Source organism: Cyprinus carpio, unplaced genomic scaffold (genome assembly GCF_018340385.1).
Source record: "Cyprinus carpio isolate SPL01 unplaced genomic scaffold, ASM1834038v1 S000006493, whole genome shotgun sequence".
Taxonomy (NCBI): Eukaryota; Metazoa; Chordata; class Actinopteri; order Cypriniformes; family Cyprinidae; genus Cyprinus; species Cyprinus carpio.
The window spans coordinates 573,723-592,820 of record NW_024879166.1 but is presented as its reverse complement, the minus strand read 5'-3'; the positions used below and the strand labels follow the sequence as shown (position 1 = coordinate 592,820).

General features: G+C 34.0%; 1 pseudogene; it reads left to right on the top strand.

Moving 5' to 3' along the window:
- Positions 1–10,540: 10,540 nt before the first annotated feature.
- Positions 10,541–15,293, top strand: LOC109083680 (annotated as a pseudogene).
- Positions 15,294–19,098: the final 3,805 nt, after the last annotated feature.

Below are 19,098 nucleotides of genomic sequence, written 5' to 3'. Positions count from 1 at the left end.
ATAAAAATACGAAAAATTTAACTTTTTTTTTTTAATTTTCAGATTTATATTTGCCATTTTGATTTAGACTGTATGTACTAAAATAACTCAACTAAAACTCAAATAAAACTGTAGCCTGTTTTTAATATATATATATTCTAAAAACTAAAAAGGACCAACGTCACAAACAACATTACTGAAACTTGTAACTAAAATTAAAATGAAAACATAAAAATAAAAGCTAAAAAACTACATTATTGATGCTAAAATACCACATTTTTGGCTATTTTGAATATACTTAAAAAATAATTTATTCCTGTGATGCAAAGCTGAATTTTCAGCATCATTGACTGCCCACTCCTTCAGTGTCACAATGTAACATCCAGTCTATCAGCATGATCATTTAGAAATCATTCTGATATTCTGATTTATTATGAGATAAGTTTTTGAAACAGTTCTGCTGTCTAATATATTTGATGAATAAAAGGTTAAAAAGAACTGCATTTATGCAAAAAAAAAAAAAACTCTAATAAAGTATATTCTAATAATATATTTTCTTTACCATCACTTTTTATCAATTTAACACAGCTCCTTGCTGAATAAAAGTATTGATTTTTATTTAAAAAGAAGAAAGAAAAAAAATTACTGACCCCAAATTACTGACCAGTAGTGTATATTGTTTATTACAAAATATTTATATTTTAAAAACATAGCTTTTTTTTTTCTTTTTTTACTTTTTATTCATCAAAGTATCCTAAAAAAGTATCACATGTTCTGAGAAAATATTAAGCAGCAGAACTGTTTCCCAACTTTGATAATGAATCATCATATTAGAATGATTTCTAAAGGATCATGTGATAATGAGCCTAAAAATTCAGCTTTGCATCACAGAAATAAATGATAATTAAAGTATAATAAATTTAAAAACAATTATTTTAAATTGTAATAATATATTCACAATATTAAAAAAAAATTTCTGTATTTTTGATCAAATAAATGCAGGCTTGATGAGGCAGAAGAAACTTCTTTCAAAAACATTAAAATAGTAATTGTTCCAAACTTTTGACCTGTACTGCACACACACACACAAACACACACACAACACACACACACACACACACACACACACACACAATGACTTGACTAAAATTTAATGGAAACAAAATATGAAAAAGTAAAAAATCAAATCCAGTAATATTATATTATTATTAGTTAACAAAAAACTAAAATTAATCTAAAACCATAGAAAAACTTTTTACATTACAACAAATGTTAACTGAAATAGAAATATGAAAAATTTAACTTTTTTTAAATTTTCAGATTTATAGTTGCCCATTTTGATGTAAACTGTATGTACTAAAATAACTAAATCTCAAATAAAAACTATAGCCTTTTTAGTTTTTTAATATATATTATATATATATATATATATATATATATATATATATATATATATAATATCTTAAAAACTAAAAAAAGGCCAACGTCACAACAAAATTAGTGAAACATTACTAAAATTAAAAAACGAAAAATAAAAGCTAAAAAACTACATTCATTGATGCTAAAATACCACAGATTTTAAATCTTATTATAATTTAAAATAACTGTTATATATATATGTGTGTTTTGTGTATATATATATATATATATATATACACACACACACACACACACACACACACAGTATGTATGTATTTTTGTGATATTATCATGAATTCTGAATCTTTTTATGACTAGGGAGGTCCACGTCATGGGGGGAGGTAACGTACAACGTTCAAAAAAGTTAATGATTATATTTTTTTTGTTATAGATTTTTAGAGTCATTAAACAGAAACTTTTCCTAAAAAATAATAAATGTTTTCAAAGCCCCCATGCATAAACCAACACAAATAAAAATGATCAAGTTTTAAGAATGTGGTACTTGTGTTTTAAAGAAAGAACTAGTACTTTGTTGTCTGTCCTACCTATTTTGATTCTTTTCATGACTACAATTTGGGAAATTATTGCACAGAGAAACTGAGACACAAAGTAGGCTGGAATCAAACTTCAGTTTCCCACACGAGCATCACAGCATGAGTGCTAACCACTAGGCCATGACTCCATAACTGCACACTGCTACAATGCTAAGACATTCTCCTGCTGTCTTTCCTCCTTCTCTCTCTCTCTCTTTCTCAATGAAGGAAATAGGATCAAATGCCACACGGAGAGGTCTCTTAAAACTAATGAGATTTTGTTCTAAAGTGACAGGCTGATCTTTCAGACAAGCTTCATTATCCAGAGTTCAGTCTCTGTCTGATGGCTCACAGAGAGAGAGGCGCATCTGAATCAAACGCTTCACCGTATGCGCTTCTATTAACGGTCATTCATGTACATCAGGACAGATATCAGCTTTCATTTGATTGTGTGAGACGGATTTGCTGCCTGTACAAATAAATTGTAAACAGCAGGGGCCATAAAGACATCATCCGGCAATTATATCTCTCTTTATGTCGTTTTAGCGTTATAAAACAATATTGAGTTGGCACAAACATTCCTGATCTTTCATTGTAGCTTGCAGAATGTTTGCTGTATCATTAGCGCATCTGTTTGTTGTTCACTAAAGTCGCTGTGTAAATCACTGCAGGACAGAAAGTGTTAAACGGCACACTGGGACAAACTCACTGAACAGATATAATTGAAAAGTGTAAAGCTGAAACTGCTCACTTGTCCTTCGTGTGTTTGACATGATTGATTCTTCCCCCGAGGTAATTCAGATTGATTAATTCAGATTGAGTGTGCACACAGGGGAAAGTGGTTTGTCTGAAATGAATGGGGAACACAGAAGCGGGATGAATAATAAAGTAGAAGAAAGAATTCTTCTACTACATCACCACTAAAAAAAAAAAAAACATCATCACATAAGAACGGGAAAATAAATAAAAAAAAACCTCAGAACTGAAATATGCTGCTGTGTCCACAGAACTGAAATCTGTAAACGTGCTTGACCTTGGATCATGCATAAGCAAACCTCACATTATGACATTATGAGAGATCATAAATAATCATTTAGATTAGTATGACAATACTGCTGATGGAGAATTGAAGAGTACTGCTGAACTTTGCTAATGGACTGGACTAGATATGAACAAAAAACACATGTTTGGAAGCAGATAAAGTACCAATATGCTCTATATGTTAATATTAATACATTAATCCTGTTCTGTTTCTCCAGCAGAAAGTGCTTATGAATTTCATTTGTCTCCATGTATTTAATTGGTCTCCATATACTTATACCTTTAACTGAAAAATACTGAAAAATAAACACCATATAAGAGCTTAAAATATGCAAACAGATTGGTATATCACTGGTTCATGAATGAATAGTGTTGTTTTGTGTTGCTGAGTGATTACCTTTGCTTTGCTTTCAGGTTGAAAGTGCTTTTCAAACCCTATATTGATCCTGTTCCACTGTTTTATGGCCCTTACGGTTTTCCCTGGATTCAACTCAGCCCAGACAGATTCTCTGATGCACAGATAGGGAGCTGTAAATTACTTTGCCTCAGAGGAATCCGGTGATTGAGGGAGATATACATTAGATTGCAGTGGGATCAGACTGGGTCAGATTGCCGCTCTAAGCTGCTGCAGGATAAAAGAGTCTAATGACAGTGATATCCAGCTCTTAAAATAACCTGCTCACAGCTGCAGATCTCAGCCTCAAACGCTTCTCAGTCCCAATGTGTCTGAACCTCTTTAATAGTGATATCTCTTTTACTCTTGCTCATATTTAGGGTGAGGGATTTGAATCAAACCCTAAAGTATTTAACTTCGGTGTGGGCTCTTACAACTTGAGCCACACGTAACACTTAACAACTGCATAGCATTGCCCTAGCAACCAACTACAACACTCAAAACGTCTTAGTAACTACTTAGCATCAACATGACAACCACCCAGAAATTGCGCCAGAAGTTTTCACACCACTCACATTTTAAGAATATGTAGAAATTGAGTTTAAAATTATTGCCATCATAAACTATTTCATCAAAAAAGTGCATTATTTATTTTTTATTTCATTTTATTTTATTTTATTTTATTTTATTTTATTTTATTTTATTTTATTTTATTTTATTTTATTTTATTTTATTTCATTTCATTTCATTTCATTTCATTTTATTTTATTTTATTTTATGCAATGCAATGCAATGCAATGCAGTATGGTACGGAAGCTTATGTCCTATTTATTTTTTTACCCAGAATATTGCATATGTATGTGGTCAAACCATGCCTAAAAATTCAGAAATAAATAAATAAATAAAAATAAAATAAAAAAAAGTGCATAACGTAAAATCAGTATTCTGAAAAAATCTGAAGTGTGCAATGTAAACTCAAAACAGCAAGATACAAACTCCCAATTCTGACAAAAATGTAAAATTTGCGAGATGGAAAATCACAATTGTGAGATATAATTCGCAATTCTGAAATGTCTGAATTCTGGAAATATAAATTTACAGTTTCAAGAAAAAAGGCAGATTTGTGAAATAAAACGTCAATTAATTTTTGCATACATTTTTATTCTGAGGCGTGAATAAGCTTCCATAGAACTGCAAGAGAATTTACCCAATGACATATTTTTATTTATGTAAATATTATATTTATTCATATTTACATATTTGAATTTTTTAACTAATGTCAAGATATTATGCTAAAAATACTTTTTTTTTTTTAATGTAAATGTTAAAATGTTAAAAATAACAAACATTGTCATAAATATTTTACACTCACTGCTACAGGACAGATATGACATGATACGTTTTATTTTTAATTACATTTTACTTCAACTTTAAGTCAATACTAAAAGATAGATGCTTTAATAATGGATAATATAATAAAATCTGAACAAATAACATAAGATATGAATATATTTGAACTGCAGTATTCTCTATTATGTTTTTGCATCCATATTCATTCAGCTGCAACCATGTTCACCCTGACAAATGTGAATTATATTTTTGAAGAGTATGTTTTCAGTGAGCAGTTCTGCAGAGCAAAAGTGTTGACACGGTGCACATTTTAAAATGAGTGCCGAGAAAAAGCGTTCTATTGTTTATTAAAAGTAATCCCTCGTGAATCATTTTATTGCTCTCTTATAAGCTTCCTAAGTGAAGAAAATGGCTTTGTTAGCCAGAGGCAACATCGTGCAAAGCAGAGGGCTAAATTTAGACTTTTGTTATGGCAGACACACACACATCTCTGAGCAAAAAAAAAAAACGGCCTCTAGAGAACCCCCCGTGTGCCACACTAATGCATGCTGCCAAACGTATTTTCAGAGGTTTTCTCTCTCTACGAAGGGATGCTTGCCCTGCGGGAGGACGTTTAAAATGCAGATAGCATCCGGGGTCGTGCTGAATCTCAGCGCACACTAATGCAGTAACAACAGCATGTGACCGCAGGCCATAACCAATGAGACGTCAGATCTTCTGATGAGATTGAAATAGAGAACAAAGTTCCTGATGTGTGAAAACACTTAACAAGAGGCAAATAAGCGGCTGTGTGAGTCATACGGAGCCCAGAGCCAAGAGAGAAGACGCCAGTCAAAGCCGCCCTATAACATTATGCAAATAAGTGGAGTAAACTCCCGTTGAACGTGCGTGTGTGTGTGTGTGTGAGTGCTGGTAGGATGCTTAGGAAGGTAAATGAGATTAAATGGACTACAAAACTGCATTATAGACCTTGAACTTTTTAGAGCGCATTGTGGGTAGATTCGGTCTGTAATACAGTATGTGTTTATCATATATGTTTATATGCGTAAATGTCATGACTGGTTGCCAGGGTGTTGCTATGCAGTTGCTAATATGTTCTGGCCCTAGTCTCTATGGCCACATTTTCGTTACATGGTTCAAGTGACTGATTTTTTCCTCCCATGTGGCACAAATCGGATATGTAAGCTGGAAAAAAGCACATGGATTCTGATAGTCTCAAATCAGGCGTCCTTTATATGGAAATAAATCTGATATGAATCAGATCTGTTAATTTGCGTCTGCCATATTAGTGGAAACCTCAAATAAAAACCAACGATAACCTAAACCAAAAAAAAAACTACGTGATTCCTGGTGAAAAACTACATTACCCACAATTCTGCAAAGAAACCTCAACCAATCAGAACTGCGATAAGCAATCCTACAAAAAGAACACTTTAGCATCTACCCACTGCAAATGACATTAGAGTCAGTCTCCCTACGCTTTTTGAATACTTAAATGTTTGTATATATGTGCATATTTTGCAATCAAATGTAAAATATATTGATTCATGGGATTGTAGTTCTTTCCCTCATTAATGCCGTTAATTACACAGACTTTGTACCTGTGTATTTTTGTATGATTTTCTTGCTTCGAAACCAAAGTTTGTAATCTTGTGGCCTAAAACTCTTTAGCGGAGACTTTTTAAATCACTACATGAATGGGAGAACACTTCTATAACCAAGGCTGCTAAAAAAAGTGGGTGGCACAATTTTAATGCTATATGCTGCATAGTGGACCAGACTTTATGCCGATAGTCAAAAGTTTTAAAAATATACCTCATACAAATCTAATTGCACCAGAAATGTCCTTTAGCTCATAACTCAGAACAGAACAAAGCCTAATATCAAAAACACCGGAAAATGGATGTTGGCAGGGACTGAAAGGAGAATAGACTTGAGAAAGATGAGAAAATCAGAGTGACACAGTGTCAGAAATATGAGTGGAACTGCACTGGAGACGCAGGAAGCACATGTTTCATATTTCTTCATGACATATGCCTGTGAGAAATGTGTGTGTGTGTGTGTGTGTGTGTGTGTGTGGATGTACCTGTAAGGCTCATTTCGAGGTCGCTTCATACTGGGTCTCTGTTTGGAGGGTCGCAAAACTCCTGTCATGCTTTTGTCTAAATAAGAAAGACAGCACAAGTGCGCGCTGAAAGGAAAACAACAGCGACCTGAATAATACAACAACACTCCTTCTGTCACACTGACATGCGCTGCCTCGTTCTTTATATTTATAGGGTAATAAAAAATGACTGAATCACATCAAGAAACAGAATAAATGAAAATGTTATGGTATCAGGGTATTAGAATGGAGAAAATCGACCTAAAAGAACTGTTTTGTTACAATGGGAATCGTCAAAATATATTTAAAGAAAGACAGGCTCATTATTTCATTGAAAGGCTGTTATAAACCAGCATATGTTGCTTGGTTCGGGTTAATCATCTGTGCTTTGAGATTAATATCTCTGTCACATGGTGAACACTATTCAGTGCACTTTCACCACGAATGCATCATTGTCCTTGTGATATAGGCCATTTAACAAGTAATGACTACAATAAAACACCGGGAGAGCATGTGTGTCTGTCTATGAAGTCTATACACTTTTGAGTTTGTAAAGTTTTTAAGACTATTAAATTCAAATTAACACATTAAATAACACACATTAGTAGAACAACAGTTACTAAATAATCAGATCACTGCAGAAAGTCACTGTATAATAGCCTAATATTACTCTCTCTATATGTTATCACAGTGTAAAATGTGAAAATGTGCAGTTCATATACTAAAAGGTGCTATTTCTAGCTGATCTGATCATAAAAATAAATAAATAATAATAATTAATTAGATTAAGTCTGGTTGATTTAGCATTATTGCTAACTAAAACAAAACCTAATAACATATTAAAAACTGTTCTTGTTAATTGAAATAAAGCTGAATTAAAATAAAATATAAATTTTAGATGACAAATTTAAATTTAAAAAAATTAAATAAAAAAATGAAATTAGAAATAAAATTAGAGATGTATTGGTAATTTTCTTCCAGGACAATATCTGTTAAAATAAGTTTCCTTTAACCCTAAAACACAACATAATGCAATGTGTAATTCATAATACAGGTATAACACCTGTGGAAAATCAATACGGACAATTCCTTCATATTAAAATTGGGCCATATTTTTTACAAACTTGTTTAAAAATTAAAATAAGGACCAAAACGGAAATAAAAAAATAAATTAACAAAAATATCAACAAAATAATATAATAAACAAATAAAAGCGCATAACAAAATCACTAAAACATACAAATTAATAATTTGTATTTAAATACAAATGTAGTTGATGTAGTTTTGTGAATCTCTTGAAAAAATATCCAGATCTTATTTCACCCAACCCACCCCCTCCAAAAAAAAAAAAAAAACAATTCATAAAATTAATAAAATTAAATAAAAAAATAAATAAATAAACAGGAAACAGTAATTAAAATCATCCCGGACCCAACTGATTTTGTTTTATCTGTAAAAATTAATATCACTATACAACAAATCAAGATAAATACAACTGAAATGAGTTCAATTCTCCTGATAATTTCACAACGCCAAGAAGACTTCACATTCTATATACAAAATATAATTCCTTATCTTTTACATTTTTTAAGGAGAAATATGATTTGATGTTTTTGAATGCAGTAATCAAAGATGTATACATACAGCTATTCAAAATGCCAACTGCAGTCTGACAGCAGTTCAACTTCCTGTAAAATACTGATGAGAATGAAGTGAAGGAATGAGAATTACTCACACTTACACTGAAGGCTGCGATGCTGACTTCTCCACAGAGTCATTACAGTCTTATATTCTGAACATCCTGCTCATCTGCTGAAGATTCCCTCGAATGCACTCTTTATCTAAGCTCAGAGAGAGAGAGAGAGAGAGAGAGAGAGCTCTTACTATGGAGTTAATGGCTCTTGCTACACTGGGGCTCGTACCATTTGCAAGCACATCACACTCAAAGGGGGTTTAAATGTGCTGCTGGACTGATCCATTTCCTGCAGAAGAGAATGTGAGAATAATGAAAGTTGTGAAGCAGAATTCAGCTGAGACCTCATCCATCACTGTCTGCTCAGTGCACGAGCCTCTGTTCTTTCATCAACAGCTCAACCGGGGGCCCTTATTAACAAAACCAATGAAACGATAACTTCATATAAATCTGTCCGGTTCCGTTTTAACATGACACAGCTGACTGGTTCTCTTCTCGTTATTCGGGGAGCTGTAGACTCATTCCCCTGAGCTTCTCCTCCCACCGAGGCTAATGTGAGAGGATGACAGATGAAGAAGGGACTGAAATCACGCTGATGCTGTGAAACTCGCGAGGGTTTGGGATTTAAAGAGCCGTCGTCTGTGACAGCTCCGTGATTTCGGAGAAACGCGCCTGTTCGTCCTGGGACACATTTGAGGAGGATGATTAATGAAAACCTGTGCTTCTGTGAAAAGATATACAGTTTGACTGCTTTTATAGCCATAATTGGATCTATATAACTGCAACTACTCAATAAATGAAGCTAAATAAATAAATACAACCTCCATTAAATATTTCAGCAGTGTACAGTGTTTACAAGCACTTTTGCTCAGATGATACAGTTTGGGAAACTGTATAGCACAAAACCGTGCCTATAATACTAATAAACCAAAAAATATTTATGTTATGTAACATAATTGATACAGCAATCTGAAAACCAAAAAGTGTCCGATAAGCCTACTTTTTGTCAGAGGAACTGCTGTGTTACAATTTTAAAGCTATAGCCTAAATATTGTGAAAATGCTTTTGTATCTAATTCAATTTATATAGCCTTTTTTTTTGTGTTTCGGACTTCTTTAAAATGTATAGGCCTACAATAATTTCACAAGGGTGCACTGTTTCTACATGTATTTAGCTTTGATTTGAAAGAAAACAGTGCATCCTTGTGGCGCGGATGACACAGAAGAGCATACAGTGGTATGGAGAGACACAGAGGAGACTGTTGACAAAGGAATTGTTGAATAAAGTCGTTATTTATGTTTTCTTCGCTTACAAAAAGTGTTCTTGTCGCTTCATATAACCCAGATTGCACGTCTGATGGCAGATGGAGTATTCTGACGACGACTTTCATACCTTTTATGGAACTTGACACTGTTATTTATTTGGCAGTCTATGGGACAGTCTCAAGCCTCCCGGTTTTCATCCAAAATATCTTAAATTGTGTTCTGAAGACGAACGAAGCTTTTATGGGTTTGGAACGACATGGGGGTAAGTGATTAATGACAAAATTTTCATTCTGGGGTGGAGTATCCCTTTAATGAGTTTGTAATTAAAAACAAATGCTCTGGTATGCTCTCTTCATAATCATGCTTCAAATTTTCAAAACATCTTTCAGCTCAGTCTGCAAATATGAAATAGTTTTTCACACTGTGAAACAACTGTGGTGTTTGCCTTTGGTTTTAACACCAGACTCTTATTTGGCCCTGTCTCCAAAACACAGAGTAGATCTAGTCCAAGAGTAGACCAGATCTGGAATAAACAGACCAAATGACTTAAACTTTGTTTGGAAAACTGGACAATGGAGTGGACTCTGAAAAATGAACCTACATGAAAACACTGATAACCTTTTCATTTAAATTAAATAAAAATAAAAAATACTAATAATTTAATTTAAAAACTCATGAATTTAATTTTACTTATAACATTTTAATTATTTTATTCTTATAATATTTTGTCTTACAGAATAAAATGTCTGATAAAATTTTTCTATGGGTAATAATGTTAACTATACATTTAAATTAAAACTCATAAATTGAATTAAACACAAAAAACATTGCTAAAAACATCAACAAACAAAAACAGTTACATAACAACAAAGAAAATCAAACACAAACCAAACACAAAAACAAGAAACTCAGTCTGTTACAGAACAGCACAGTAAAACACAACTCCAGCACAGACAAGACAAGCACAGGTCAGCACCCACGGCCAAACTGGTTTATACCGACAAGAGTAAGGCAGTGTCTAAAACAGGAGTAAATAACAGTCATTCACACAAATTGGAATGGAACTGTTCTCTCAAAAATCTAAATTTTCTCAAAAAATACTCACTTTCTCAGACCATCCAATATATAGATGAGTTTGTATCTTCCTCAGATTTTAAAGAACTGAATCACCACATCACTTGTTCATCAGTGGATCCTCTGCAGTGAATGGGTGCCGTCAGAATGAGAGTCTAAACAGCTGATAAAAACATCACAATAATCCACACCACTCCAGTCCATCAGTTAACGTCTTGTGAAAAGCTGTGTGTTTATAAGAAAGAAATCCATCATTAGGGTTTTTTTTTAACTTTAAACCATTGCTTTTGGCCAAAATATAAGACCAAAAAACACAAAAAAACACCCCCTCCCCAAAAAAACCACATCCCCTTTTCCCCTCACACAAAAAAACACACACACATATTTGTATAGATCTTTTTTCTTTTAAACAAAAAACAGTGCTTGATCTGTGCAGGTTTCTCCCTCATGCCCCATTCATGGCATACAATGTCAATTGTAGTAACAATTTATACATTATTCATGAAATAAAAGATGAAAGAATTTCTGTGCAATTTATTCATTAAATCTGTGCATAGATGTGCATAACATCTATGTAAGAATTATTCTTAAAACACAAACTAAGTATTTGTGTATTAATACTTCATTAATCCTCTGTGTAAGTTGATGCTTCAATTCAGTGCAACTCTTTATTTCTCTTTTAATTCTTTTAGAAACTTTCTTACATGCTTACATGTTGCTTTCATGAATGAAGGCCAGTATTGTGTACTGTTGTGTTGCTTTGTGCCTATTTCTGTTTTTCACAAACTATGCAGTAAATTTGTGGAAAGACGTGTTTTAGACGTTTCACTCAAATATACAACAGTTGACACTGAATGGACTGCACTTTCCTCAGGACTGCGCTCCCAGTTGTGTCATATCACATATGGTGTCTACTCTGACTATAGTCTAAAAGGTCATTGTATAAGCATGTACAGTTTTCTGTCCTCTTAGTTGTGGACACCACTGTAAACAATGTTGCATCCGCCTCTATATCAGCATCGTCTCATCGTCCTGCCTCTGTCTCCACTCATGTGAGAGCGTCCAGCTGCATTGAGTTTCTGGACTCCACCCACTGCACAGGTGACACACACACACACACACACACACACTGACACACACACACACACACAACTAACTGTCCAGAAAACTAACTGTATTTAAGATTTAAACCTAACTTAGAAAGTGTTAAAAACAATTGTCGCTATTTTTAATGCTACGTCAACTTAAAAATTCCCAAAATGCTAAAACTAATAAATAAAACACAACAATAATAAATAAATAAAAAAAAGCTAAAATATTAATTCTCTTATAAATAAACATAATATATAATGGTATATTTATTCTAAAATACTTTTTATATATTGTAATATATATGTGTAATATATGTATTTTTTAATTTATATTTTTGTATTATGTATTTGCAATGATCATGTGACACTGAAGACTGGAGTAATGATGCTGAAAATACAGCTTTGCCACAACAGTATTAAATTATGTTTTAAAGTATATTAAATAGAAATTTCACAATATTAATGTTTTTACTGTATTTTTGATCAAATAAATGCAGCCTTGATAAGCATAAGAGACTCCTTAAAAAACATTTTAAAAATCTTATTGATCCCAGACTTGTGAATGGTAGTGTATATATTAAACATCAGTGATGCTGCAATGTTAATTGAATTATAAATTTCATTTTAATATATGTAATAGACATGGTAATTATCTGACAGAACATTCAGATTTCTACGCTATTATTTTAGCTTTTATAATACCTGTCTGAATTATGAAAATCAGCGTATTCCAGTGATTCATCAGTGATGTTTCTGGCCCTCATTACCTTTAATCAGGTGTTACTCCAATGACAAAAGAGAGAATGTCTGCCAATGGTCAATTAAATGTATTTTTAAAATGCTAAATTATTCAGCGTGATCATGTCTGAAATGAGAGAGAACAGAAAGTAATTAATATCGCATGGTAGGTTTGATGTATGATTAATGAGTTTCATTTCTGAACAGATTTCAGATGCAGATGCTACTGTAGCTGTAGAACGACCCAAAAGTGATTGAGCGCTGCATGTGTGTGTGTGTGTGTGTGCTTCAGACATTGAGCTCTTCCGTCTAACTCGTCCTGGCCGTCTGTGTCTGCACACCTGTGTGAATACGGCTGGAAGTTTCCACTGCGAGTGTCCGGCCGGGTACAGCCTGGGCCGTGATAGCAGGAGCTGCCATCGAGCATTCATTATCAAACCTTCATTATGATCTGCTGGTCTGTCAAAGTTCTGTAGAATCATCTCAAACAAACAACAGAAGATCTGTTTTAAATCTATCTTCATACCTTAATCTCTACAAATTAATCAGATTCCAAAAATTAAGCACTAAAAAAATTAAATCACCAATTAAAAAATACCACATTCAAAAAACCCCATACTCATATTAATTACACATTATATGGATTACTTATTATTCACACAATGGCAGTTAAATTATTCATAATTTACTGATTCAGCTCATTTTTATGGTAGAGAAATGAACATTCAATTCACGGGCAACAGCTCTGGTGGACATTCCTGCAGTCAGAATGCCAATTGCATGCTCCCTCAAACTTGGGACATCTGTGGCATTGTGCTGTGTGATAAAACTGCACATTTTAGAGTGGCCTTTTATTGTGGCCAGCCTAAGGCACACCTGTGCAATAATCATGCTGTCTAATCAGCATCTTGATATGCCACACCTGTGAGGTGGATGGATTATCTCGGCAAAGGAGAAGTGGTCACTAACACAGATTTAGACAGAATTGTGAACAATATCTGAGAGAAATAGACCTTTTTTGTACATAGAAAAAGTCTTGGATCTTTGAGTTCAGCTCATGAAAAATGTGGGCAAAAACAAAAGTGTTTTGTTTATAATTTTGTTCAGTGTATATTATATATATATATATATATATATATATATATATATATATATATGTATAATTTTTTTTTTTGGGGGGGGGGGGTGGCTGGGTATACAATGGTACACAGTCCCATTCAAGTCTATGTGACAAACAATTTTTGTCAAAAGTAATTTAAAATAATATTTCCAGCATTGTTAGCATTTTGGGTACGATACTTGCACTGTAATTAAAACATATAAATATATATTTTTTTTTTTTTCTCTCTGAGCCTCCTTGCAAGGAATTTGGGGAATACAATGCTCCCTTAGATAAAGCCCGAAAGAAGGTCCCAAACGATGCTTTAAAATGCAGTTTTGGTTGGTGGTTTCACTAGGTCGTTCATATACTTGTTCATAACACTACATAGGTGCGTTAATGCTATTGTAAACATTAGCATAAAAATACTGGTGTGTTAAAGCCCAAAGTAAATTTAAGTTGACGCAAAAAGCATTGATTTGATGTGTGTACAAACATTGACACTTGACACATGCGCACTAGGAAGATTTTATATCCAGTGTGCCACTTTCTCTCCAGAAGTTTATAAAATGTCTTCGTACGCATTTAAACTAGAGTTGCGTGAATGTCTTGGGGGCCATTTTACACACAGGCAGTGGAATATAGAAAATGGCAAGGCCTAGAGCCACGATTTTTTTAAAAAGTTAAACTTATTTTAAGCTCTGCGTTTTAAAAGATGCGCGACACCAACGCAACAGTCAAACATGTCCATTAAGCAGATGTTTTATATAGAAAACCAATGGGAATAGTAGTTTGTCCTAGTTCAGACACATCTGTGTCTTTTTTTGACGGTGAAAACAAGGGATTGTGCCAGCGTTGCCACCTTGTGTGACAAAACTAAGTGCAAATGAAATTTACAACCACACACTAATGATGCACAAAAAACAAAGTGCACTTGCAATGTGTCGACCAAATATCCTGTTAACATATTTTGTGTGTAGATCATGTTTCTAGTCTGCGATAAGGCCCTTTTTCCTCCAGAGTTGTAATTGTCACATTTGCTCCAAAACCAAATTTTTGATTGTCTGCTCTTTGCCAATGGACCTTGCTATATTTCCAAGACATCATTTCAGGTTAACCTTTGATCTAGCATTCCAGCGTCTCTCTCTGGTTTCTCTTCCACCCAGGCATTGCGACCGCAAACCCTTGCATCCAAGGAGACACGTCTGTTTCCAGGCTCCGGTCTCCATTAACTTCCAATATGTCCACGCCCACCGTCCTCTTTCCGGTTGTCCGTGGCTCGCATCCTGGGCGACACGCTGATCTTTGGCCTGCTGGGGGACCCGGGGGAGTCCAGCACTTTTCAGTGTCCAGTGCTCGGGCAGACTGACAGGGCAGCTGGTGCTGGTGAACTCTCTTCAGGGTCCCGCCACACTAGAGGTTGATATAGAAACGAGCGAGATAGAAAGAAGGGTGCTGCTCAGGCGATACCATCACGAAAGTCACTCTCTTTGTGTCGCCATATAACTTTTGAGAAGCAGGGTACACAGACGGATGGACAGATATTGGGAAATCATTTACAGGCGAGATATTGGGGACTGGGCCTGCGGAGGCGAGATAGGAGCGCTATTATACTATTTCTGAGGTGCCAATTTATGAGGACAAAAGAAAACCTATGTATGGTCAGAGTAATTTAGTTCCTCAATAGAGAAAAAATGCATTTAAGTTCTTCCATTTGGACTAAAGTATTTAAAGCAGTGTTTGTAGTTATTAACAGTATGACATGTAATTTTGAAATGTGAAAAAAAAAAATCGATTCCATTTGTAAAGGGATTTAAAAACATTCTGGAAGACAAAGACATTTAAAGCCAGTTTTAGTTTTGAAATGTGTCAAATTTTTTTAAAACTAAGCTTTGTATTTAAAGCTGGGTTTAATGGGTTTAAAAAAAAACATACAATTTTCAGAGAAGATTAAATTTAATGACTTTTAAATTGTCATGTGTTGTAATTATCAAGTAAAAGGTAACACCAATTCTTGATGCTTTTAATATTTTCAAAAAGTTCTTAAAAACACTTACTAGAAGTTTATTTATTTATTTATTTTAAATAAGACTAATAACAATGAAAAGATTTTTTTAGATTCTTTTTGATGGTACACTGACTTCTTAAAATTCGAAAGGTTACTGATTTCTTTCCCAAACATCTGTGTTCCGGGGACTATGTAATTCAGTCAGCGAGTATGAAATTCCCCCGAAAGTGTGGATTGCTTTACGGCAGCAGCAAATGCACCACTGTGTCCCAGTACTATCAGTGCTAAATAGTATTCAAAATTAGAATTAGTCTCAAATCACTGAAATGAGCATCTCAAAGGTAGCCGGATGGTTTACTATCTCTGGTGGAAATTCAAAGTTACCAGATCCACGGCTAATATTACCCACAACCCGCTGCAACGTTGGATGAGGATTCGAATAGAACTACAAATACAAATGATATTAATTAATAATCAGTATCTAACCTGATGAAAAAATGGTTTACGTTCAATGTTATTCTCTTTGTTTTGTCTGCAACAACATTATGAACTTTTCTAAAAATAGACGGGGGACGTTCGGGAGAGGAAAGAGAACCGTTAATTCTTAAATGCATTATTATGCAAACACATGAGGGTAAAGCTCATGGCATGAAAGATACGCGACTGGCAGAATCAACATGGCTCTTCGTTTCTCATTAGTAAGGTAGGAAAATGTTGCATGCTGTTAACGGTGACTAGATGATTGACAGGCCAGTTTTTTTTTTTTTTTTTTATTACAATCATAAACCGTTAATCTTCGATGTTTTACAGTTGAATAATTCATTGATCCTTAACAAAAATCATGTAAAGTCACCAGAAAACCAATATGCTTTCAAAAGCACACACGCATAAATATCTCAGGTAGCATACATCACCTCACAACAGAAGCAGATGTGGCTCCACTGAAGTACAAACAGAAAAGTGGCATCAGAAAACTGAATCATTATCAAGCTTAAACAGGACAAAACACAGCAGATACAAACCATCAGATCAATTTTATTAACAACGGTCCAATTCAACTCGTACAGAACAAAACATGAGAATGACGAAAGAAAAGCGCAGTTATGGTGTGTTACATCTGTATAGTACACAGTTTAATCCGATTTTTTTTTTTTTAATAATAAATTTGTACACAAAGTAAATACAAAAACAATGAATCAATTCGTCATTTATCATTTCTATGTCATATATCAGTTTGACAGACAGGAAGCGGTGGTTGGGAGATGACACATGCACATGTAGGGAGTTTTCCAGTGCTAGCTGAACTCATTCAAACATAATGAGAAAACACCTGCACACAGCTGGCAACGGTATAAATAGTATTTTCATTGGCTTGGGAAGATATTGATTAAATTAAGTATCTGATCAAGCCAATCAAAAGTAATAAAAATTATTATTTTTTATTATTTATTTATCTGACCAAGCCAATCAAAAGAAAAAAAAAAAAAAAAAAAAAAAATTACCTATATATTTATATATATCTATATCCTATATTACTTATATATATATATCTATTATGAAATATATAAAATAAATTACAGTAATTTAATTTAGATTGGCTTGGTCCAGATACATACACACAACATACCAACAAAATAATTTCACTTAATTTTGATTGGGCTTTGTGTGAGGTTATATACCAGAATAATGTTTGTGTGTCTTAAAGACAGGTAAGCCTATTTTATGATCTGTTACATTTTATTTTAGGGTATTTAAGGAAATATGATCCCAGACAACACATTTAAAACATTAAATATAATGTGGCAACCAACACGTATATCTCCGGACACCAAGACATTCAATTCTATTTCTAACCCAACAGACAACGCTTTTCAACTCGTCAGACCCTGTGAACTGAAATATGGTACTCATATATACAAACACCACAGTTTAAGTGATTTGTATCAATATATACCAATTATACACCTCCTTCAAAGCATCAAAACAGATCACTGACTGTTGAATGAAATGATTTACAGGTAGATGAAGGACCTTATTTCTCCGTTGATAAATGAACAACAGAATTAGGAAGTTGAGGGCAAGAGCTGTACTGGTTTTAATCGCTTTTGAATGAAAACACAGTTTCTTTCATCTTTGCAGGAAACCCAGATCACGGTCATAGGAACTGAAGCTTTTATAAGCAGGAATATAAGCATTGAAAAGCACATGAAGCTAAAAGGCCATTAGTGCGAGATTTTTCCCAACATGGATACATTCAACATCATGGCCTGAAAATAATAAGCAAAAAATGCATGCTGAAGCACATTAAAGCCCAAGCCGTGTGATTTGATCTGAATAAAAGTGTCTATTTTTGTTGGTCAGCATGAATGTATCCTTTCCTGTCCTTGCTTAAGGGTGCAACCCATGGGTGACCAAGTTTTCCGCAAAGAAAAGAAAAATGCCAAAGTTAAGGCTGTTGTGTTAACCACAATCCTCTATTAAAATGATACAGCTATTTACAGTATGAATGGTTTCCCAACAGCATTATGACATGAATTCAGATTATTAAAGCACAGCTTGAATGCACAAACACTAGAAACAAAGTCCACTTTAATGTCATTTTGTACAAAAAGCATACAATAGAACAATAATACAAAAGCCAAATTAAATGATGATGCACAGGGACTGTAACACTACAGCTCTATTACACTTTTAATAGTATACGGTCACTCAAGAGAGTGAAATTTAATGTGAACGGGGATAAAATATGGGGGTTTAAGCCTTCGGCGTAAAGAATTAAGAAGCTACAAATCCAGTCAAACAGCAACTTAGTCCACAATTACGAGAAAAACTCAATAGTAACGGTTCTTAATGCATCACGACTCAATCTAAGAAAAATTAAACCAAGAAATGGCGCGAACTGTGGCGATAATGGACGTCACTGAGCTCAAAATGTTTTAAAACCACAAAAGAGATGGACCCACTGTGAAGGAAGGAAGCTTATTTCAAAAATGTGTACGAAAACGCGGAGTGTTTAAAACCGATAATTCCCCTACGATGTCTGGAAACCCAATGATATACGAGCAAGGCATTCAGAGAAGAACCGTGAAATAAAATGACATCTCTGATGTGGGTGAATCGTCAAAAACGTGAATTCGGTTCACATACGACTTTCTGTATGGATGGTTTAAGCTAACAGAACGGTTTGTTTAATATGGCACTAGAAAACACGAATCAAACGACTCAATCAAAGCTCAGATGAGACGCGCCCAAACCACAGCCATCATATTTATTTATTTATTTGACAGGGACAGTGTACATTAACATTACT